This window comes from Pinus tabuliformis, chromosome 1_1 (genome assembly GCF_031772625.1).
Source record: "Pinus tabuliformis cultivar Carrire ecotype Pingquan chromosome 1_1, CPIR1, whole genome shotgun sequence".
Classification (NCBI taxonomy): Eukaryota; Viridiplantae; Streptophyta; class Pinopsida; order Pinales; family Pinaceae; genus Pinus; species Pinus tabuliformis.
The window spans coordinates 407,440,519-407,464,594 of record NC_142297.1 but is presented as its reverse complement, the minus strand read 5'-3'; the positions used below and the strand labels follow the sequence as shown (position 1 = coordinate 407,464,594).

At 38.4% G+C, this 24,076-nt stretch overlaps 1 pseudogene; it reads left to right on the top strand.

Moving 5' to 3' along the window:
- Positions 1-19,396: 19,396 nt before the first annotated feature.
- On the top strand, positions 19,397-22,545 carry LOC149213407 (putative pectate lyase 5; annotated as a pseudogene).
- The last annotated feature ends 1,531 nt before the right edge of the window (positions 22,546-24,076 follow it).

Here is a 24,076-nt window from a genome sequence, read left to right as displayed (position 1 = left end):
AAGGAATTTCTACATTTTTGTAGAGAAAATGGAATTCACAATCAGTTTACCACTAAGTACACTCCACAGCAAAACAGAGTTGTTGAAAGGAAGAATAGAACAATCATGGATATGGCAAGGAGTATGTTAAAGGCAAAGCATTTGCCAAATGATTATTGGGCTGAAGCTGTACACTCTGCAGCGTACATTTTGAATAGATGCCCTACAAAAGCAGTCATGAATAGAGTGCCGGAAGAAGCATGGAGTGGGACAAAGCAAGGAGTCACCCACATCAAAGTTTTTGGATGTGTGGCTTATGCACACATTCCAGATCAGCTAAGGAAGAAGTTGGACAGCAAATGGGAGAAATGTATTTTCATTGGATACAGTGAGGAATCCAAAGCTTACAGGTTGTATAACCCATCCACCAAGAAGTTTTTTGTGAGTAGAGATGTTCAGCTTATTGAGGAGGAAGCTTGGGATGGAAGCATAGAGAAAACAATGAATGTTAAAAATTGTTTGTCTCATGATGAAGATGATGAGGAGATGGCTGAAATACATCCCCAAACAGTAGCGCCAACACAAGGGCAGCAAGGGACACCCTTGAGGAGAAATGAAAGTGCTTCTCCAAGCACACCACAAGGAGGAAATTCAAGTGCTTCTTCAAGCACTTTCACACCAAATGAAAGAGGTAAGAAGTTCAGAAATTTAAATGACATTTATGAGCAAGAGGTAGCAAATGAAGGTATGAATTCTTTGTTTGAATTATATTGTCATGTTGATGACCCTATTCATTTCGAAGATGCAGTTAACGATAGGAAATGGATAGAAGCTATGGATGAGGAGATTAATGCCATAGAAAGAAACAAGACATGGGATTTGGTTGAACTACCAAAAGGAAAGGAGGTCATTGGAGTCAAATGGGTTTATAAGACCAAGAGTAATGCTGAAGGCAAAACAGAAAGACACAAGGCAAGACTTGTTGTCAAAGGATACAAGCAGCAGTATGGGAGAGACTATAAGGAAACTTTTGCATTGGTTGCTAGGATGGAAACCGTGAGAGCAGTGTTGTCCATAGCAGCACAAAACAAGTGGAAAGTTTACCAAATGGACGTGAAGTCAGCATTCTTAAATGGAGTGTTAATGGAAGAGGTTTACATTGAACAACCTCTAGGCTATGAAAAGAAATGCCAAGAGCACAAAATGTGCAGATTGAAGAAAGCTCTTTATGGGCTGAAGCAAGTACCAAGAGCGTGGTACAGTAGGATAGATTCTTATCTACTGGAAAATGGATTTGAAAAGTGTGAGGGAGAACCCACCCTCTACATCATAGAAAAGGATGGTAAATTACTATTTGTTGTGTTATATGTAGATGATGTTATTTTCACAGGTAATGATGAATATCTCATTGAAAATTTTTAAGCAGTCATGAAAGAGGAATTTGAAATGACTGACATGGGCTTGCTGAGATACTTCTTAGGAATAGAAGTAGATCAAAATGAAAATGGGATTTTTATCTCACAAGCAAAATATGTTAATGAAGTGTTGGAAAGATTTAATATGTAGGACAGCAAGGCAGCAATCACTCCAACAGTGATGGGATTAAAACTCAGCAAAGAGGACAGCTGCAAGGATTTTGATCCTAGTTTGTACAAGAGCATAGTTGCAGCCTCATGTATTTGACTGCAACTAGGCCAGACATAATGCATGCTGTTAGTTTAATTTCCAGATTCATGGAGAGGCCAAAAGAAGCACATTGGCAGGCAGCAAAAAGACTTCTGAGGTATGTTAAAGGTACTAAAAGTTTTGTCATTTTATATACTACTTTAGAATGTTCAGATTTAATTGGATACATTGATAGTGATTGGACTGGAAGTGCTGATGATCGGAAAAGCACATCTGGTTATGTTTTTCACATGGGTTCAGGAGCCATTTCATGGGCTTCTAAAAAGCAGCCTATTGTAGCATTGTCTATAGCAGAGGCAGAATATGTGGCAGCTACAGCAGCAGCATGTCAAGCAGTTTGGATGAGAATAATGTTAAGGAGTTTATGCCAAGAGCAAGTAAAAGGAACTGTGATCTTCTGTGACAATAGTTCAGCTATTGCATTATCCAAGAACGCTGTGTTTCATAAGAAAACGAAACACATTGACACAAAGTTTCACTACATCAGGGAATTGATGAACAATGGAGAAATTATTTTAGAACATTGCAGGACTCAGGAGCAAGTTGCAGACATTCTGACCAAGCCATTGGGCCAAAAAAGTTTTGAATTTTTGAGGAAATGTCTGGGTATGACTGATAACCCAGCAGTTGAAATTAAAGGGGAGTGTTGAAATTATAATTTGCAACTGCCGCGTATTAATTCCAGAAAACCACCATGGATTTCCCCGCACCGCTTTTCTTGTACGCTGGTATTTCCCGAGACGGCTCCGATCACACTCACCTATTGACGCGTGTCCACGGGAACTGTTCCAAAACAGCCATTTCCCCGGAAGGTAAAGGTAGGTAAGAAGAGGGCTTACGATTTTGACCACAGTGGTCCAATTTTTTGAGGGCAGATCAACGGTTGATGTACAGCAACAGACCTGCAAATGAATATTGCGTGAAGTGAAAGTCTTTGACTGCCAGTAAAACAATAAATGAAATTAATTGTGTTCGTAGGATGGTTGGTAAAGCTTTTTAATTTTAATGTTTTTAAATTGACGGAAGTATGGCACAAGAGTAATGGTAATATCATTACGTTGTTTTCGTTTTTTTTTTTTTTGAATATGTAATGCAACACACAGTAGTGTTGACTAGGTATTGTGAAACGCACAGCAGTGCGAATATAGAAGAACAGGGGCAGCGTGGAAATTTTTTTTGGTTGATTGTAATGCAATATAGCGCAGCAGCGCATGGATGTTTTTTTTGTTGAAGTATAATGTAATGCACAGCAGTGCGAGAGTAGTTTTGTTGATTGTTCGTTGAATGCAATATGCGTAGCAGCGCGAAGCATATGTAAATTTTTTTACTGCAGTGAATGTAAAGAAGATATTTACACACAGTAGTGTAAAATTTTTAGAAAATACAGAGTAATTTGTTTTGTGGAAGTTCTTGGAGAATCCCTCTGGCAGAAGAAGAATTTGTAATAGCAGTTGCCTTTGATTAATGAATACAAGTTTATTTTGGTGTGTGAAACTCTGTTCTCTAGCAAACAATTTTTTTATGCTTCCCTGTGTAAAGATCCTGTGCAAAACAGAGCATTTTCTCTGTTCAGTTTTTGTTTGAAATTACCAGAAATTTCCAACAATTCCATTCCTACTGTCCTCACGCTGAACCATCTAAATTCACTTATAAGTAAGTGCTTTCTATTCTTCATCCAAATTTGAGTTAGATTTATTTATGTATTTATAAATTATGCTAATAACAAATACTATATTCTAACCAAAAATTATTTCATTAAATTCTAATTAAAAAATTTAAAATATTAAATAATTAAACAATACCCATTTTATGAGGAATTCAGGTTAATGGTTTGGCTGTTTCCATACATATCTTAGTTCAACATGCTCACAATTTAGCCAAGAGGGCAAGCTGGGATTTTCTGAGAAAATGTGATCACGAGAGTGCTTCTTAAAGCTTGATAACCATAATTTATATTTTAGAAAATTTCAAACAAATTTTGTCCAAATCTTTTTTTTTTTTTCAGAAGAAAAAACGAGATAGATTATATTAAGGAAATATAATGATCTAAATACAAACAGAATGTTGTATGATAACCAGTCCAGCAAAGAGGCTATCTAAATATTGATCCATATGAAAAAGAGAGGATGATAAGCATAAGAAGCCGTATATAATGAAAAAGTCCAGATGTTGTCCAAATCTTACCTGAATTTCTTTCTTTATATTATTTTCCAGACACATTATAACCTAATTAAACCTATTTTCATCCGAAGGGCCATCGAAGCAATTGAAGAGTGCACTGGCCATGTATCTGTACATCTATAGCCTCTTTTAATTGGTATTCCCGATTATATATTGGAGCATTCCGATTACAGATTCATGTTATTTGAGGGAGTGACAATGTCAACCGTTGACATTTGCCCCAACTCTCCCATGTAAACCAGCGAATTTACAGTCAAATTAATTTTTAGAGTTTTGGTCAACCATGCATAGATCAGAAGCGGAACAATACTGGTGATTCACGTGGTCTCATGACCTATTTAGAAACACTCTCAAAATGTGAACATGGTCATATTTTTTCTTAGCACTGTAGAGTAAGTTAATTATGGCTTTTCAATACTATTTAATTAACAAATTTATTCAATAATTTAGATGGTAAAGTGTATAAAAATGGTTGAACAGAAATAATATAATATTTTATTGACAATAATAAAATGTAATAAACCAATAACTGACTTTCTACATGGCAGATAATTCACTTCCTACATAGTGGCTAATATTTATGTAAAGTGTACCTGTTCTTCCACACAATATGATATGTTATTGTCTTCTTGAAAGTGTTTAGTGACGACAAAATCCGCCAAGCTCATTTTTCTGATGGGCTTCTTGAACAAACGAATTTAACTGATGTCCGAACTTGTATGCAATTTTGCTAATTGTTGAGCTCTTTGGATGTTGGCAGTGGGATTTCAAGAGATCTACTTTTGTTCTTTAAAAATCATCCACCAAAGACCAAGACAATTAACGCAATGGCAAATAGCACAAAAACCGCGACAACCATCTAATTTGCCAATGTTGTGCATGTTCTTCGAAGGGGGCATTCGGTTCTGAAAAATAGGGGCGGTGAAGTTGTGGTCGGGGAATGAAGGTATAATTTCAAAAAGTATGGAGTTTACTATTCTTGGAAGAATCAACGTACTTCTATGGAATCTGTAATTTTTATCTTGGGGATCTTGGTTACTGGTTTTGGAACGTTTACCAAAATTTGTGGGTTTTGGTGTAACGGAAAACCTCTTTATGGTATCAGATAGCCAAGTTTGATTCCCCCGAGTTGGGTTTGAAGGAGGTATTGGAAGAATCACCGCACCTCTATAGAATCCGTAATTTCCACACTTGAGATCCTAGTTACTGGTTTAGAACATTTACCAACACCTAACCGAAAACCTCTTCAACGACATTGAAATTCTTGAAATTCTTGATGCTTAGGAACCGTGACATTGGCCATGAAATTTCTTCTCTAAGTTTATTACCATTTAGGGTGGAGGACATTGAGATATGTGCAGTTATGAGGTTTGACAGTAATAGGTCCTGTAAAAGAAGCCAACTCCGCCTTTGAAAAAGCGAAATTTGCAGCACTTTGTTATCGTCGTTGTACCAGATCGTGATTCTCATAAACTTGCAAATGAATCCCTTGTTAGTGATCTCAAAATTCCAAAAGCAGAAATTTAATATCATCTTATGTAAAACCAAGTATACGGAGTATTTAATCCTCTGCAACTGAGTTAGGGTTATGTCCATGGTTACCACCTGAAACATTTTCCAACAAAATTCACAAACCCACAACACCGAAAGAGAAGATGGTTTTTTAATCATTCAATTCATCCTCTAAACCTTCATCATTAACAAGTGATATGGGATTTTCCTGAAGATACTCTTTACTGCATTCTTCATCGGCTTGAGCTTCACAAAATCATACATACCTTGATGAGGGAACACATTGTTATAGTCTACAAAATCGATTGAAATGTTTCTTCTATTTCAAGAATAGAATCAATTATACCTGAACAAGGGAACATATCATTATTATCTGGAAGCTTGGCTCGTTTAATTTGTTCTAGAATTATTGCAACAGATCATTAGTGGCTGGGTTGTGTTTCATGGAGTAAAAACACTTATAAATGTGGAGAAAACACATCATTACTATAAATACAGAGGAAACCCATATTTTTTCTTGAAGAATAATACCTGAACAAGGGAACAAATCAGTACTGTCTTAAGAATTGATTTTATTTTGAACAGTCTCCTCAGCCGTGACTTCTTTTTCAAGAACAGATTCATCCATAACTGAACAAGGAACACATCATTACTGTCGGTAAGGTTGGGCTTGTTTAATGGAGTATTGAAATCATTATAGCAAAGGGAACACATCATTAATATTAATACTAGGGGAACTAGAACAGAGTCAAGGCATTCTCGAACTAGTGAACACATCAATACTACCTTCAAAACTGTTTGAAGAATCAACAATTTCCTGAGCCGTGTCTGGTTCTGTTTCTTTATAATTACACGAACAATTAAATTTCTGCTTTGAAGTATCGCTCTCTATTTGTGTGTAGACATGAATCCAATCAACCTTGTAATGAGATGACTCACCTGCATGCTGGGAAACACTAGGCATTGGCTCATACATACTACAGACAATGTCCACTTTTGAACCATACAATTCATCAAGGCCATAAAATTGTTTGTCATTGTTTGGACTCTGAATAATGAAATTTGTCTTCATGAACTTCATCCTCAATAGCTGAGTTATGAGGTTGCAGACCAACATCTCAAACTTGAATATTCTCATAAGCTTCTTGAGGTTCATCGTATGATGAATGAATCAGTTGATGATCTCCAAATTTCAAAGAAACTGCATTAGACAACATGGGACAACCATCATTTTGACTGTTGTTATAATTCTTATGTGATTTTCGTTCTTCATCATCGTGAGTTTCACTTTTGTAAACCTGTTCAATTTGCTCTTCTTTTTCAACTACATGATCTTGATATCTTTCAATTGCATCTGAATTCTTAAACCCATACTCGTGAGTTTCATTATTAACAAGTGAGATGGGATTTTCCTGAACAGAAGTAGCTGAAATGTATTGTATGGTGCATTCTTCACCATCTCGAACTTCATTGGATGATGCCTCCTTTCTAAATAACAATTCTTTCTTGTCAATGAAAAACTATCTCCTTTCTAATTAAGACAAGAAAATGAATTTTCTTTATGTATCCCATGGAGTATAACCTTTTATATGCAATTGTGTCTTATAACATGATAGTGTTGCACCCTAACCCAACATACAACATTGTAACAATCCTAGTTCCTTTGGGTGTGTTTTGAGAAATGAGGTCATCCTTTTATGAAAATGCATGCCCCATTGGCTCATTGTTATATATTTCAACTTCTGTGCAATAAATGGCCACATTGAGTCACTTGATATCTACCATTCTAGGAGATGCACTGGGATGATCTTTTGCTTGGATATGTGATCATGTGTTTGGCACTATACTCTAATTCGTTAGCATGAAATAGGTTCTAGAGGGGTGTTATGGAAATATGATTGATTCTCCTCTGAACATCTCAAATCTCCACAAATCTGCGCATAAGTATAATACCAAGCCATGATATTTGTAGCTTGGGTCTTTGAGAAGTATGAGGCATGAAATTGGCATTATTTGGTTTAATCCCACACCAACATTTACTCATGAATTGATGAAACCAAAGCTCATGGGCATTCACTGCATTGGCATTCATTTGAATTCACTTATTCCATGTGTGGTTAACTATATTGGAGGGTTAAACATAATTCTGGGTTTTTATACCCTCTTTGCCACCAGTACTCTACATTATTTTATGTCTTTTCATTTTCCAAGCATATTTCAGGGTTCTTTATTGCATACTGGTTCTCTTATAAGGTAGCACACCTTTATGTATATGGAGACATAAAGGTAGTGGGTCGCCATGTGGTCTTAAGTGGAGATTACCCATACTCTAACAATTAATCAATACTCAAGCACAGATTTAGTGGCTGGGTTATGTTTCATGGAGTAAAAACACTTATAAATGTGGAGAAAACACATCATTACTATAAATATAGATGAAACCCATATTTTTTCTTGAAGAATAATACCTGAACAAGGGAACAAATCAGTATTGTCTTAAGAATTGATTTTATTTTGAACAGTGTCCTCAGCCGTGACTACTTTTTCAAGAACAGATTCATCCATACCTGAACAAGGAACACATCATTACTATCGGTAAGTTTGGGCTTGTTTAATGGAGTATTGAAATCATTATAGCAAAGGGAAAACATCATTAATATTAATACTAGGGGAACTAGAACAGAGTCAAGGCATTCCCGAACTAGCGAACACATCAATACTGCCTTCAAAACTATTTGAAGAATCAACAATTTCCTGAGCCGTGTCTGGTTCTGTTTCTTTATAATTACATGAACAACTTAATTTCTACTTTGAAGTGAATTTGTTTTAAAAAGTCCATGAATAGGATGAACATGGTGAAGAATTTAGTTTCTACATTTTTAGCAGATTCTCAAATGTAGAACTTCGAAATTTATTGATGGAAGTAAAATCTAGGTAAAAATAAAATATGTTATTTTAAGTTTAAAAAGACTATTGGAGTGACAACATTCAATTACATTATCATTGAGAATCATTAATGTTTATGCCACAATGTTTGAGTGATTTAACGTCATCTATTGTGATTCATTGTGCATGAAAAATATATTGTTGCAATATTAATACTAAGATATTTCCTTTATTTTCTCTCTCCACCTTCTGTGGATCCTATTTTCCTATAGTTTGAAGGGCATGCCGACTAGAATCAAGTTTTGATTCATCCGTGAAGTCATAATTATGATTTAGGAAAGGCAAGGGGAGAAAAGAAAGTAATAATACGCTACAGAGGATATCCTACAGGATAAGGATGTCTAAAGCGTTTATTGACATTGTAAATTAAAATATGTTTCCTTAGGCTATATATGAAATCCACGCGTCAACGATATCAAGAAGACTAGTCCTGTGGTAAAGCTTGTTCGTGCAAATCCATAAGTTGATATTCTTAACTTGATAGGAATACATTGAATTTTTATTAAATTTCCACATGATTTGGATCATTTGTGTATATGGTTGAGGCCCTCGATATATAAACATGGTGAAACACTTCATTTTCAATGAATTGTCTTCCATGACAATCAGAGGAGATTTCTTTGTCTATATAAAGATTGTCGAGGTTACTTGCTACTTTGTTTTGCTATCCAACCCATAGGTGTTTGGTCTTATGAGATTGATCATCTCAAATCTATGACATTGATCACCACCTTTTTCCAAATTATCTTAGCAATTGGGGTGTTGAGTTACCAATAAACACATACAAAGGTAGATCTATGATGCAATGTTTGCTCAAATAGGTGACCATAAAGACACCTCCACTTACTAGTGCAAGGCCCCATTGGCAAGGGATTTCCACCATTCAAAGTCCCCGACTTAGTTCACCTCAACATCTCACATCAACAGTTCTAATTCTTCCTTAAGAGAACCATTTCCTGTGCCAAAAATCTGAAGTTGTGGAGGAATTATTTGGGCAATTTCAATGGTTGCATTTGCCTCAAGAAAGGCCTCACTATCACACATTTACAGTCATGACCAGATCAGAATTTTTTTAGAGATTATCTCGAGGCAAGAGGCAAGAGTTTCACAACTGTGTGGGGCCTCTAGTGACCTTGTTACCTTGCTGGAGGCATCCATTTAGTTGGATGTGTGACCTGTGCAAAAACAAGGAGCAAAACCATGATTCCAAGGGGATATTTCAGTGAATATTGGAAGCCAAGCACCCTGCTATTTGTACCACTACTGCTGATTGTGTATGCCATCATTTCATGGATTGAAACTAAGTTTTGGGCAGTGTATTCATTCCTATAGGATTGTAGGAACTATCTCAAAGGCGGATTGATATTTACACAGGGAAGTGACAGAAGGTTGAAGGAATTCTTCCACTTTTCACACGGGTTTGCATAAAGAACAAGACTGCTTGCTGCCTTGGAATTTCGCCGTGTATTTTAGGTTCCCTTTATCTCATTTATTGTGTCTATATCGTTGAGTTAAATGCAAACTCTGTTTGTACTCAAATCTGATATCAGTCTATAATGCAGCTCCAGATCAATATACATCAGATTAGCATGTTGATATTCTTTATTTCTGATTTATGCATGGTTATAAAGTGAAATGCAAGCTCTATTTTTACTCAAATATGATATTAGTGTATAATGCAACTCCATATCAATACACATCAGATTAGCATGTTGAAATTCTTTATTTCCCATTTATGCATGGTATTGGTTTGTTTGGCAATGAATTACTAAAGAAACACCTACAACACATTTGGGGTGTTGTGTTGGTTCATAGACTCACCACTGTGTAAAATGCTTAATTTGCATGGAATGGTAACCATTGAATGTGTACTCATTGTTGAAGTTTAAATCTGAAGCTTATCTTGCTATTTAGTAGAGTGTGGGAGTGCCTTGCGAGTGCTCTAGTAATGCATTTTAAATTAAATGAAGAAAATGTACCTACAACCATATGCTCCTAAACTATTTAACGAAACTCATTAAAGACAAACACAGTGAACCACAACAAATCCAGGGGCAGAGAATTTTTTTTTCCAAAAGGGAAATATTACATTGTTGTACCCTGAGATAACAGATGCCAAAATCCCTCATTAGATGTGTTTTCTTTTTTCTTCACCTTATGAGACTACCGCACAATATTGCAGTCCACTCACCTCAATCCCTGAATTCTAGATGCAAAAATTCAGCTCTCTATACACCGCAAAATCTTTAGTTTTGTAGTAATCTAAATTATCTCAAAATATCTATATAGTGCCTAATCTTCTAGAACTTGCAGTGTAAGGCCTCAAAACCTCAAACCCCAACCTTATACCCTTTTCACACACACCACAAAAAAAAAAAACACCCTGATCTGCCAGTGCCAGTCCCAGAGAGAACCAGAATGACCACCAGAAAGGTATCTGAAAGCAATTAAAAGCTAATTTCGCTGAGTCCTAGACCCCACTCACTCCATTAATCCATCATTAATTTACCTTTTGAACAAAAAACTGATAGACGCATTTGTTGAGAATGATCTGTGATTGGTTTCAAATATCCAATAGAATGTTCTCTATCTCATTCATGCCTATTAAATTTTGATGATTTGATATGGTCATTTTAAAAGGCCTAGTTTAAAAGATTTATGAATTAGTCCTTTTATGATCGACTACTTATCCAAATCATTACATGTTTTGGTGAGAAGAACCTACTCTTCCAAATTGTGTAATTGTTTCTGTGTTGATCTGGACTTAAACCGGAACACAACAAATTACAGAGATAACCATAAACACAAATATGCAGTGGAAATGATACTTCTTTTCATTAATGTAAAATCCGAAATATGCTTACAAACAGTAATGGAAATAAATCAACTAGGGCGATGGTAGCTTATCTCTGAGAAGAGATGTGGTGGCTACATGCCTCTGAACTGTGTTACAATGAGGCTCGAAGGCCTATTTATTGTTGAGAAACAATGGAAAACCCTTAACATTCCAAAACCTAACCCTAGAAGATGAAACGCCAAACTGTGGGCCCCGTTTGGGTAAATTGGTACATCAACTTCCTGGGGTCGTAACTTTGGCATACGATCTCCATTTGACGCGTACAGTAGCTCGTTAGAAAGATCCATTCGAGAACTACCACTTTGGGAAGGGAAACATCGGTCCATGGACCCATGTTGCCCCCAAATTTCCCAAAAAAACGTCGTTTAGGGCCTCAAAATGGCTCCAGAAGTTCAAGACCCGGAAAAACTGCTAAAAATAGTGAGTTGTGCTACAATTAAGGAAACTGAAAATGTTGAGAGAAACAATGGTGGGGGTCTAGGTGGACCTGGCAGGTGGCCACCAAGATCCATCTAGATCATTCCTCCCCCCTTAGGAAGCAATGGTCCCCATTGCGTTGAGTTCCTCCATGAGATGAGGAAACTTTTGCTGAACTTGGTCCCTAGTGAGCCACTTGCCCTGGTGAAGGAGTTAGCTTGCTTTGACAACTCGATACAGTTGGATATTATGTTGGCGAGTATTCTTGATCTGTGTGTCCATGCTCTGATCAGTTGCAGCTTGTTCCATGCAATCTGAATTTAATTTTGTGGGTGTGAGCTATTCTGCAATGTCGAATGTGTCTAGCAATGGTGGAAAGTATGGCCGAAGGCGGTCCACATTGAACACTGGGTGCAGGGCAAGGAATGGGGGAATGCTGAGCTCAAATGCATTGTCTCCCATAACCTTAGTAATGGTGTAAGGACCATATCGGAGCGGTCTCAGTTTCCGATAGGCTCCGGTAAGGCATTCCTTTTGCAAATGCAACCAGACTTTGTCGCCCACCTGAAACTTGTGTGGCACCCGATGTTGATCATGTCACTGCTTGTACTTGACATTTGGTTTCTCCAGAATGTCATGGACCTGCTGGCGAATATGTTGGATGTGCTCAATGAAGCTAATTGCCTTGTTTGTTTCAAACTGGACATGAGCCGAATCTATGTGAGTAGCTACAAGTGGCATGGCCACATCAATGGGGCATAGTGGCGGTGAAGAGCTCGGTTGTAGCTATGCTAAACACAGGGGAGGCTCTTGTCCCATGTGCATGGATGCTTTGAGTTGTACATGCGCAAAATGTGCATAATCATCCTATTGACAACCTCTATCTGGCCATCAGTTTGAGGATGGAAGGCTATGGACTTAGTGAGTTTGGTGTCCAGCATTGACCAGAGACTGGACCAAAATGTACTGAGGAACCGACTATCCCGATCTAAGATGATAGACTGTGGGATCCCAAAGTGCACCCACACTCGTTCAAAGAAGAGTTTAGCAGTGGCTTCTGCTGTGATATTCTTCTTGCAGGCCGCCATAATGGCCATCTTCGAGAACTCGTCGACGACCACAAAAACATAGTCATTTCCATGCTTAGTGGAAGGAAGGCTTGACATGTAATCCATGGAGATGGATTCCCAAGGTCGACTAGGGGTAGGTAACGGGGCATAGAGGCCTTGCTTCTTGATGGTCGGTTTGGCAATGGCATAGGCAGTACATGATCTGATGTACTTCCCAACATCCTGTCGAAGATTCGGCCAATAGAAATACTTTTGCAGTACTGCCACCATTTTCTCGACCCCGAAATGCCCAGCAACCTGACTGTAGTGTGCTTCCTAAATCATCTTGGCACGCTCACTTGAAGGAACACAAAGGTGACCCAGGTGGAATAGCAGGGCATCCTGGAGGTGAAAATCTGGAACATGCCGACCCTCCAAGAGTGTCTGGTATGTGTGGCCGAATTCTGGGTCGCTTTTGTAGAGAAGTGGCCAATCAGAAGTCTTGTGCCCACAAGAGTTGAGCACAGTGGTTAACGCCATGATCGGTGGTCGACTGAGGCAATTTACAACATTATTGGTGCTTCCTTTCTTATACTTGATATTCAAATGGAACTGTTGCAGGTATGTTGACCACTTTTGATGGAAATCATTCTGCAATTTCCCTTGGGTCTATATGAACTGCAGGGGTCAGTGGTTTGTGTGGATGACTGTTTCCTTCCCCAAAATGTAATGCTTCCATTGTCGACAGGCCTGCACAATGGAATACATCTCTTTATCATAAGTGGGATACTTTTGAATTGTGTCTAAAAGTGTTTCACTGTGATATGCCACTAGATGCCCATGTTGAGTAAGGACTGCTCCAATAGCATAGTCAGAGGCATCTGTCTCGACCTCAAATGGTTGTTGTAAATCTGGTAACGCGACCACTGGTGCCGTGCAGAGACGACCTTTCAACTCTATGAATTCCTTCTATTGAGATTCAGACCAAAAGAATTTTGCCTTCGCTCCTCCCTTGGTGACTTGACTCAAGGGCCAAGTGATATGAGAAAACCCCAACATGAACCTGCGGTAGAAGTTGGCAAGACCTAGAAAGCTGTGGAGCTCTATTAGAGTGGTTGGAGACGGCCAATCCCGAATGACTTGGATCTTGGCTGGATTCACATGCACCCCCTGTTCATCAATAATGTATCCCAGATACTGAACCTGGGTCATGCCAAAAGTGCATTTCTCCAAATTGGCACATAGCTTGTGTTGCCTCAGTGTTTGGAGAACCTGTCGGATGTGGTGGAGGTGCTCTTCCCAACTCTGGCTGAAGATCAAAATGTCATCCAAGTATACCACTACAAATGAGTTGGTGAATGGCCGCAAGATGTCATCCATTACCCTCATGAAGGTTGTAGGAGCATTTGTCAATCCGAAAGGCATAACCAACCATTCGAAAAGGCCCTCCTTGGCTTTGAATGCAGTCTTCCACACATCAGAGGGTTCGATTGGTACCTGGTGATATGCTGACTTCAGATCGATCTTGCTGAAATATTTCACCCCCTTTAGTTGGTCCAGGAGGTCATCAATCCGCGGGATGGGGTACCTATTTCGGACAGTGATCTTGTTCAGCACCTGATAGTCAATACAGAGTCTCCAAGTCCCATCCTTCTTCTGTGCCAACACGATCGGGCTCCCACAAGGCGATGAACTCGGACAGATTTGACCTTTCTGCAGTGGTTCCTGATTCTGCCTCTTGATTTCATCGTTCTCCAGAATGGAGCGCCGATAAATTGGTCCATTGGGTAGCGGCGCACCTGGGGTTAGATCGATGGAGTGTTTGACCTGACAGTGCAGAGGAACCCTTGCAGGGGAGGTGAAGATGTCCTCGTACTCCTCCACGACCTTTTCCATCTATAGTTGTCATGCGGAGGGGCCATGTCTAAAGGCCATGGCCACTGTCTTCTTCTTTCCTTGAGGGCATATCATCAGGAAAACAAATTTCCCAGTTTTGGAAATGAGCTTACTGCATTGTTTTGCAGTAACCAAAGAGATGGTGGTAGGCGGTGCTACCTCTGGTATCCTGTACAACTTATTTCCCAATGTAATAATAACAGCACGGGGCCTTAATTCATACACAGCATGTCGCTTCCACAAGTATGGTTGTCGTAATAATACATCACAAACTTCAAGGGGAGCAATGTCACACAATACCTCATTCGTGAAGGGCTTGATGTTGTATCGAAGGCGACACTGTTGGCTCACGCGAAGATCATGTCCTTGGCGAAGCCACCCAATGGTGTACGGTTGTGGATGTGTTGTGGTCAGTAAGCCCAACCGCTTCACGACCTCTGCCGAAATGAGGTTCTTTTGGCTCCCGCTATCGACAATGAACTACAGCGGGAGCCCTTTACCCACATCTGGGAGCGGAAGAGATGCTCCTCCTCCTCTGATCTGCTTCCCTTTGTCATTCCCCTTGTCGGGTTCTGACTCAGAGTCGGAACATGCATCTAATTCTGAAACCTTTAGCTCAGCCACCAATGACTGCCTGGCCCGACACTCACTTGTGTTGTGAGTGGAGCTCTTATGGAACTCACACCATTTTCCCGTGTCCTTTTTCGGCTTCACGAGGCTGTCCTTTTATTGCAACTTTGGCGGGTTTTCTTGGGCTACCCCACCTTGGCTTTGTCCTTTGTTCTGTGGTTTAGGGGCACCTTTCCCTTGCTTTGGATTCGCAGATCCAAAGTCTCACTTCTTTTGTTTAAACTTTTGCTCGACCTTGACGACATATCGGTATGTTGTGCCGAGCGAGGAGATGTTCAGGAATTCTATTTCTTCCTGGAATTACTTGTGCAGGTAGCCACAGTATTTGAGTATCAAATGCTGCTCCGTATCCTTGATACCCAACTTTGTGTGAAGGGTATGGAAAAGATTGGTGAACTCCGGCACGTCTTGGTCCCTTTCCTGCCACAGTGTGGTCCACTTTATGTATTCATCCTCATAGCTTCCGATAGGGTAGTACTGCTTCTTGATGGCATCCCGGAATGAATTCCAGGTGGGTGCAGTTGAAAATAGTGAACCGGTACTTTCATCCTTCTGCTCGCAGTAGGTTTCCCACCAGTCCTTGACGTGGGGGGTTGCTTTGAGAAGAGCGAAAACAATCTTTTCCCAACTCGAAAATTCATGAACAAAAAAATAACTCTCTAGCAGATTTAACCATTTATCTACGGCATCTGTGTCTATCTGACCCTCGAATATGGGGATTTCAAAATTAACTTGTACCTTAAAGGGCATGGCGTTTCTAGAGTAGCTGCTGGAAGCCGATGCGTCACTTTTGGGTAGCCGCTGAAGGATTTGGGCAAAGTTGTCCATCATCACGTTCCGTTGTCGCTCGAGGGCTTCTTCGAGCAAGATTTTGATAGGATCTCCTGCCCCCTCGTCTTTATTCTCATCTGCCATGGGAGGCCGTCGGGATTTGCGAGGCTGGTCTTGCAAAGGTTCGACCAGTTCAAGCCCTAACTCCTTATATCCTGACCTCGTTGGGAACATGTAAAGAAAAACAAAGAAAAAAGGAAGACCGCTCTGATACCACTGATCCGGACTTAACAGGAATGCAACAAATTACAGAGATAACCATAAACACAGATATGCAGCAGAAATAATACTTCATTTCATTAATGTAAAATACTGAAAGATGCTTACAAACAGTAATGGAAATAAACCAGCTAGGGCGATGGTAGTTTATCTCTGAGAAGAGATGTGGTGGCTATATGCTTCTCAACTGTGTTACAATGAGGCTCTAAGGCCTATTTATTGTTAAGAAATAATGGAAAACTCTTAACATTCCAAAACCTAACCCTAGAAGATGAAACGCCAAACTGTGGGCCTCGTTTGGGTAAATTGGTACATCAACTTCCCGGGGTCGTAACTTTGGCATACGAACTCTATTTGACACGTACAATAGCTCGTTAGAAAGATCTATCCGAGAACTACCACTTCATGGACCGATGCTACCCCCAGATTTCCCAAAAAAACGTCGTTTAGGGCCTCAAAACGGCTCTGGAAGTTCAGGACCCGAAAAAACTGCTAAAAATAGTGAGTTGTGCTACAGTTAAGGAAACTGAAAATGTTGAGAGAAACAATGGTGGGGGTCCAGGTGGACTTGGCAGGTGGCCACCAAGATCCACCTGGATCATGTGTGTAGTTCATCCAAACGATGCCAACCAGACAACCTCTCAAGTCTCAACTCAAATATTGATATAAGTGTAGTATGTTTAGTAGATTCACACGTTAATATCACCGCCACCATCTTCCCTCTATTTCAATTGTTTTCAAAAATAGCAAGCTCATTTGTTTTGAAGCATTGCTATGGTCTATCATTGGCCGTCCCTCCTCTATTTCAGTGTTTTCAAGAGCTATGGGCCCATCTTTCTTGTGTTTGGATTAGGCCTAGCCAAGTTGGAGAAGCAGATTATGTGCATGTGTTGAGGTGTAATTTCTCTGTGAACAGGCCCAAATATCTTCTGTGTATTGCAACACAACCCTGGAACAGTTTTGATATAAAGGCCGAGTTGTAGCACAGGAGTAGAGGGCTTCTAGAGGAGGATTTGCATAGGTGTTTGAGGACTGTTAGGCGAAGTTGGGGCAGCACTGTAGCTTTTATAGGGAGCCCTAGGGAGGGTCAAAATCCTTAGAAGATATTATGCACAGGTCCAAGTATTTGAGGGCAGATGATGACGTCCTAGAGAGGTATCTTGTATGTCTTTCATGTTGATTTTTTGCTAGGGATTGTAGGTCTACTTTTGGAAAGTTTTGAAGCAGCCTAAGTACAGTGGTTAGAGGACTGTTAGTGGTTGTTTGGGTAACCCTAAGTGTTGTGGACAAGTAGCAGATTTGTCACAACAAGAGGGTTATTGAGTGTATGCCCTAAGAATTGACTTTTGGAGAAGGGTAATCAAGACGGCTAGTTATTAGGCCCTAGTTCTGTGATTGACAGTGGGCCAAATTAGAGATAAGAGGGCAGGTCCAAGCCCTAAGTCTATTCATCTTTGGAGCAGGAGAGAGGAAAGAAGTAGATAGTGGTTAAGACTCTAAGAGTTGGCACTCTTGGAGGAGGATTTGCGTAGGTCTTTGAGGATTGTTAGACCAAGTTGGGGCAACACTGTAGCTGTTACAGAAAGCTCTAGACAGGGCCAAAAACCTTAGAAGATATTGTGCACAGGGCCAAGTATTTGAGGGCAGATGATGGCGTCCTAGAGAGGTATGTTGTATGTCTTTCATGTTGATGTTTTGCTAGGGCTTGTAGGTTTGTTTTTGGAAAGTTCTGAAGCAGACTAAGTACAATGGTTGGACTATTAGTGGCTATTTGGGTGGCCCTAAGTGTTGTGGACAAGTGGCAGATTTGTCACAACAAGAGGGTTGTACATTTTATGCCCTAAAAATTGACTTTTGGAGGAGTAAAAGGGCAGTCAAGAGGGCTAGTTCTTGGGCCCTAGTTCTGTGATTTGACAGTGGGCCAAATCAGAGATAAAAGGGTAGCTCCAAGCCCCAAGTCTGGTTTTCTTTTCATGGTTTCTTTGTGCCTGCATATCAAGGATCATGTTTATCGAGAAACCAAACCCATTTCTCACATAAACAAGCACCCAAAAATAGATACAACGTTTCTTATATGTTTCTTGTAAGTAGAATATATTTCACGCAAACTTGATCCCTCGGAATCAGATCAGCGATGACCTCGTTGTGAACTAAAGAATAACCGCATGACCTCTCTGTGAACTAAATAATAACCGCATGAGTGTGTCTCTAAACTCTGTAGGAAGCCTCTCTGACTCTAAAACTGCTATTCTATCTCTATATTGGTCCCCCGGTATACAATTCAAGCATCCGAAAGATTGAAATATTGGCAAGTCGGTGCTAGAACTATTGACTAGAATATTAAGAAACCTACCCATGAAAACTTTCAAGAAGTAACCAGTAAGAAATACCTTTTCCTTTGAATAATGATTTCTTCCCAGAGCATTAGTTGCCATAATGGTCTTTCCCTGCTCTTCTCACTCGGTGCCAAGAGAATGGTTACAGTATTACGAGAGAAACATCTCCATCCCAGCTTTAGTAAGCTGGAAAGGGTTAAAAAGGTTATGGAGGCATAAACCTCTAGCTGGTTAAAAAAATCTGGGATGCTACTTTAGGTCTTTTTTCTGTTAGCATCAATTTTTTCCATTTTAATTTAATGGGTTTACGGACAGACTAGACATTAACATCATTTAATACAATTAATTTGCAGAGCTTTGAGCAAATTATAAAAGGAAACATAAATCCCAAATCCCAATCTCAATTCAAGACTAGTATACCAACATTGTAGATAAGGACACTATTCCACACTTACAGCAACACACATCCTTGAATTTTAGATTCTCCCCTGTTGGCAGAACACTGGTATTTTTGAATCTCTAGCCATTTTCATGTTTTCAGAATCCACAGTTGTTGTAGCTCTAGAGAACTGCTGCGAGTATAGAAGAAATATACTTCCTTGTGGCATTATTTCTCAGAGATAAACAAGGTGCAGAGTCTTTAGAAGAAAGATACTTCTTTGTGGGATTATTTCTCAGAGATAAACAGGGTGCAGAATTTTTCTGCATTCAGAGCTACGATTTCTTGAGTTTCTAGGATGAAAATGACCATCCAAAGTCAGTTATATTCTCTATTTCTACTTGCGGTAATAGTCTGCCTTCAAATCTTGGCTCCAAATTGTTCTGTGATAAAAACTCATTGAATTGTGGAAAACACCATGGGTTTCCCTAGAGGGTACCCCACTATACAAGCAATAGGGCAGACAAGACAACAGAAACGTAATTCTTCTTTTTCAGTACAGAGTCCTGAACAAGTAGTTAAATCGGTCCATAAGTGCGTGCCCCATTTAAATTTTTTCAATCTCCAACTATATATTTGAAAACGATGAGAATGACAACTATACTAATTGATTGCAATTGAGTATCTAAAATGCAGAGTATTTCTTATGAAATTTTACTGATTTTATGCATGGGAATGGCGTGTGATGCAGAAGTATCAATGATTCTTGAAGACAGCTGACCTATTTGTCCTGTGGAACCAGTAATCCAAAAGATGATTGCTGGCGCTGTAATCCAAATTGGCAAATGAACAGGCAAAAGCTTGCAGATTGTGCTATTGGCTTTGGCCGGAATGCCATGGGAGGAAAGGGCAGTCAATACTATGTAGTAACCTATTCCAGTGACAATGATGCTGTGAATCCTAGACCTGGTACTCTCTGCTACGCTGTTATTCAAGACGAGCCGCTCTAGATCATATTTGAGAGTGACATGGTCATTCAGCACAAAGAAGAGCTCATCATGAATAGTTTCAAGACCATTGATGGCAGACGTGTCGATGTCCATGCCAATGGTGCCTGCATAACGATACAGTATGTAACCAACATCATTATTCATGGTATCAGCATCCACGACCGCATTCAAACGGGCAATGCCTTCGTGAGGGATTTCCCTGAGCATTATGGTTGGAGAACGCTGGCAGATGGCGATGGCATTTCAATTTTTGGAGGACGCTATATCTGGATAGACCACTGTTCTCTTTCCAACTGTAACGACAGCCTAATCGATGCAATTATGGGATCCACTGCCATCACCATATCAAATAATTACTTCACTCACCATAACGAGGTCTCATACTGCCATTGGATTCCTTTCAACGAATTTACAGTTCTATCTATTAATCTCTGTCAGAGACAAAAAGCTGAAATGGTAATTTCTATGCAGGTCATGCTTCTGGGTCACAGTGACAGCTATGTTCAATATGTAATAATTCAAGTGATGATCGCCTTTCATTACTTTGTAAAGGCCTTATCCAGAGGATGCCTAGTTAAACTCTCTTCCCCACACGAAAGCAACTTCTCTGAATCTCTGTGATGTCATGGTATTGCCATAATTGCAGAAGGATTTCACAAGGTTACATTGATCATATTAGGAATGGAATGGTGCATTTCACAACATCTGGTCGTCTTTGGAGCAGTGGAGAGGGAAGAAGTGGACAATGGACTTCACATTCTTCACCATGTTCATGCTATTCATGTTGTAGAAACTTAAGTTCTGCTTTGAAGTGAATTTGTTTTGAAGTGAATATATTTCCATGTAGTGAATTTTTAACATACTATTCTAGACATCCAAAAATTGTATGCTTCAAGTAAAGTCTGGTCAAGATTTCCTAGCCTTTTGTATGCACTAGGGACGACTTTAGACAACTTGTCTTCATCTGAATATTTTGGGGAATTGGTTTAAGTATGTAAGAGGACATAGATATTCAGTACTTTCTAGCTCTTTTATTGCTTTCTGGTTGGAAAGCATACTACATATCAACTGGTGCTTTAAACATGTATTTCAAGCAGATTCGTTAAGCATATTTACCGCTTCAGGTATGAGCACATGGGTATTATCTGCGGTATAAGAATAATTTCTTGCATTCAAAATTTTATAAATAAAGAAGACACTGTAAGCCTCTCTTGTTTAACATAACTGTTTTTCCTTCTTTATACCATTTCTCTAACCATTCATGAATTCATTTTTAGTGTATCAAGAGGTTTGTGATTTGTACATGGAGATGTTGTTCTGGACATGTACAAGTCTGACATGGAAAGGGTAATCTTCTCAGGTAAGAGTAGCGAATATACTCTGTACCATAATGATTTTGTTGTAGGAATAAATTGTTACATTCCTTGCAATTCAAATAGGCAGAGGTATTCATTCTATTGATCTATCATTAAATGGGTTTGTGCTGACAATCTTAGCCTTTTTGTTGACAGTCTTTCTTTTGTTTTGTATTTTCAGAGTCCAGATGGGTACACTGTTGCATTGGCTGTAGGAGATGAGACTCTTAGGTTTTGGCAAGTCTTTGGAGCTCTTGATACCTTAAAGAGGACAAAGCGTAAAGATGCGGCTGGTGCTTTTAACATGTATCTCACGCATATTTGTTAAGCAGATTGTCTTCCTTCAGGAATGAGCATAAGGGTATTATCTGCTCACATTGATTTAGCCAGAACTAGCTGACCTTATGGAAATATCCATATATGGTTAAGATAAGATAGCTTTACAGGTCACACGTCTAGAGTGATGCATCTGGCAGAGGTATTCATTGTATTGATCTAACGCTAAATGGATTTTGTGTTGAAAGTCTTTGTTTTTTTGCTGACAGTCTTTCCTTTGTTTTTGTGTTGACACAATGACACCATTTCCTTTGTATTTGGTAAGTCTTTGGAGCTCTTGATACCTTAAAGAGTACCAAGAGTAAAGATGTGGATGGCGTGTTAAACATGTATTTCAAGCAGATTTGTTAAGAAGATTTACCGCTTCAGGTATGAGCACATGGGTATTATCTGCGGTATAAGAATAATTTCTTGCATTCAAATATTATAAATAAACAAGACACTGTAAGCCTCTCTTGTTTAACATAACTTTTTTTCCTTTTTATACCATTTCTCTAACCATTCATAAATTCATTTTTAGTGTATTAAGAGGTTTGTGATTTGTACATGGAGATGTTGTTCTGGACATGTACAAGTCTGACATGGAAAGGGTAATCTTCTCAGGTAAGAGTAACGAATATACTCTGTACCATAATGATTTTGTTATAGGAATAAATTTTTACATCCCCTGCAATTCAAATAGGCAAAGGTATTGATTCTATTGATCTATCGCTAAATGGGTTTGTGCTGACAGTCTTAGCCTTTTTGCTGACAGTCTTTCTTTTGTTTTGTATTTTCAGAGTCCATATGGGTACACCGTTGCATTGGTTGCAGGAGATGAGACTCTTAGGTTTTGGCAAGTCTTTGGAGCTCCTGATACCTTAAAGAGGACAAAGCGTAAAGATGCGGCTGGTGCTTTTAACATGTATCTCACGCATATCCGTTAAGCAGATTGTCCTCCTTCAGGAATGAGCACAGGGGTATTATCTGCTCACATTGATTTAGCCAGAACCAACTGACCTTATGGAAATATCCATATATGGTTAAGATAAGATAGCTTTACAGGTCACACGTCTAGAGTGCTGCATCTGGCAGAGGTATTCATTATATTGATCTAACACTAAATGGATTTTGTGTTGAAAGTATTTGTTTTTGTGCTGACAGTCTTTCCTTTGTTTTTTTGTTGACACAATGACAACCTTTCCTTTGTATTTGGTAAGTCTTTGGAACTCTTGATACCTGAAAGACTACCAATAGTAAAGATGTGGATGGTGTTTTAAACATGTATTTCAAGTAGATTCATTAAGCAGACTTTCCGCTTCAGGTATGAGCACATGGGTATTATATGCGGTATAAGAATAATTTCTTGCATTCAAAATATTATAAATAAAGAAGACAGTGTAAGCCTCTCTTGTTTAAAATAATTGTTTTTCCTTCTTTATACCATTTCTCTAACCATTCATGAATTCATTTTTAGTGTATCAAGAGGTTTGTGATTTGTACATGGAGATGGCTAACATAAGGAAAACATAATAAACATTGATGACTTTGCCATTCAACCACCCTTTTCTAGGAGTCAATAATTATTTTTATGTAAGATCAGTAAAATAGTTTTGTATTGTTTATTTTTTGTTTTATTAATTTATGATGTTTTTCAATATAAGGTTTTTATATAAGATTAATTTAATAATATTTTAAAGATTAATTTTAAAACTATACACTAGACCAATCACTTTTCTAATTGCTTGTATTTTTTAATGAGATTTTGGAAAAAAAAAATATTATTTATAGAATTTATTTTTCTCATTTCATCTTAGTTTTATTTATTTTTATTTTCGGCAATTTTTATTTTTATTTTATTGATGGGATGAAAAACAAATCATTACTCTTTTTGCTTAATATTTAAATACATTTTTAATGTGATGATTTTAGAGGAAGAATCTTGATGGTGAAATCAAAAACTTGAAATTAAAAAATTTGTAAATTAAAAATAAAATAATATATTAAAAAATATTTATTTAATTTTCAAAAATAAATAAATTATCAATAATTAAAATTATAGGGGAAGAGTTACTCTAATTAATTAATTAATATATAAATTAATTCCATCATCCTTAAAATGTTATTACTTCCCACCACTTTTATTTAATTACATAATTGATATTTATTTAAATTCAATTTTATTATTATATATACTTTTATCTATGTAGAATTAAATTCAATCCCATTATATATATTTCCAACCCCATATGCATATGTATAGAGACGGGGAAGGATTAGAATTTAAATTTTGTTTACACACACTAAATATAATTCTCCCCACATTTAATGGATTGGTGGGACATTTTATGGATTGGTAGGAAATTTGAGTGGACCTTTATGCTATTCAATATATGAGTGTCCATTAGAATTCAGGGTTTTTGACTTTTTAGGTGTGGTCTCTATCATCCAGATAAGATGGGTTCCATTGGTTAGTTA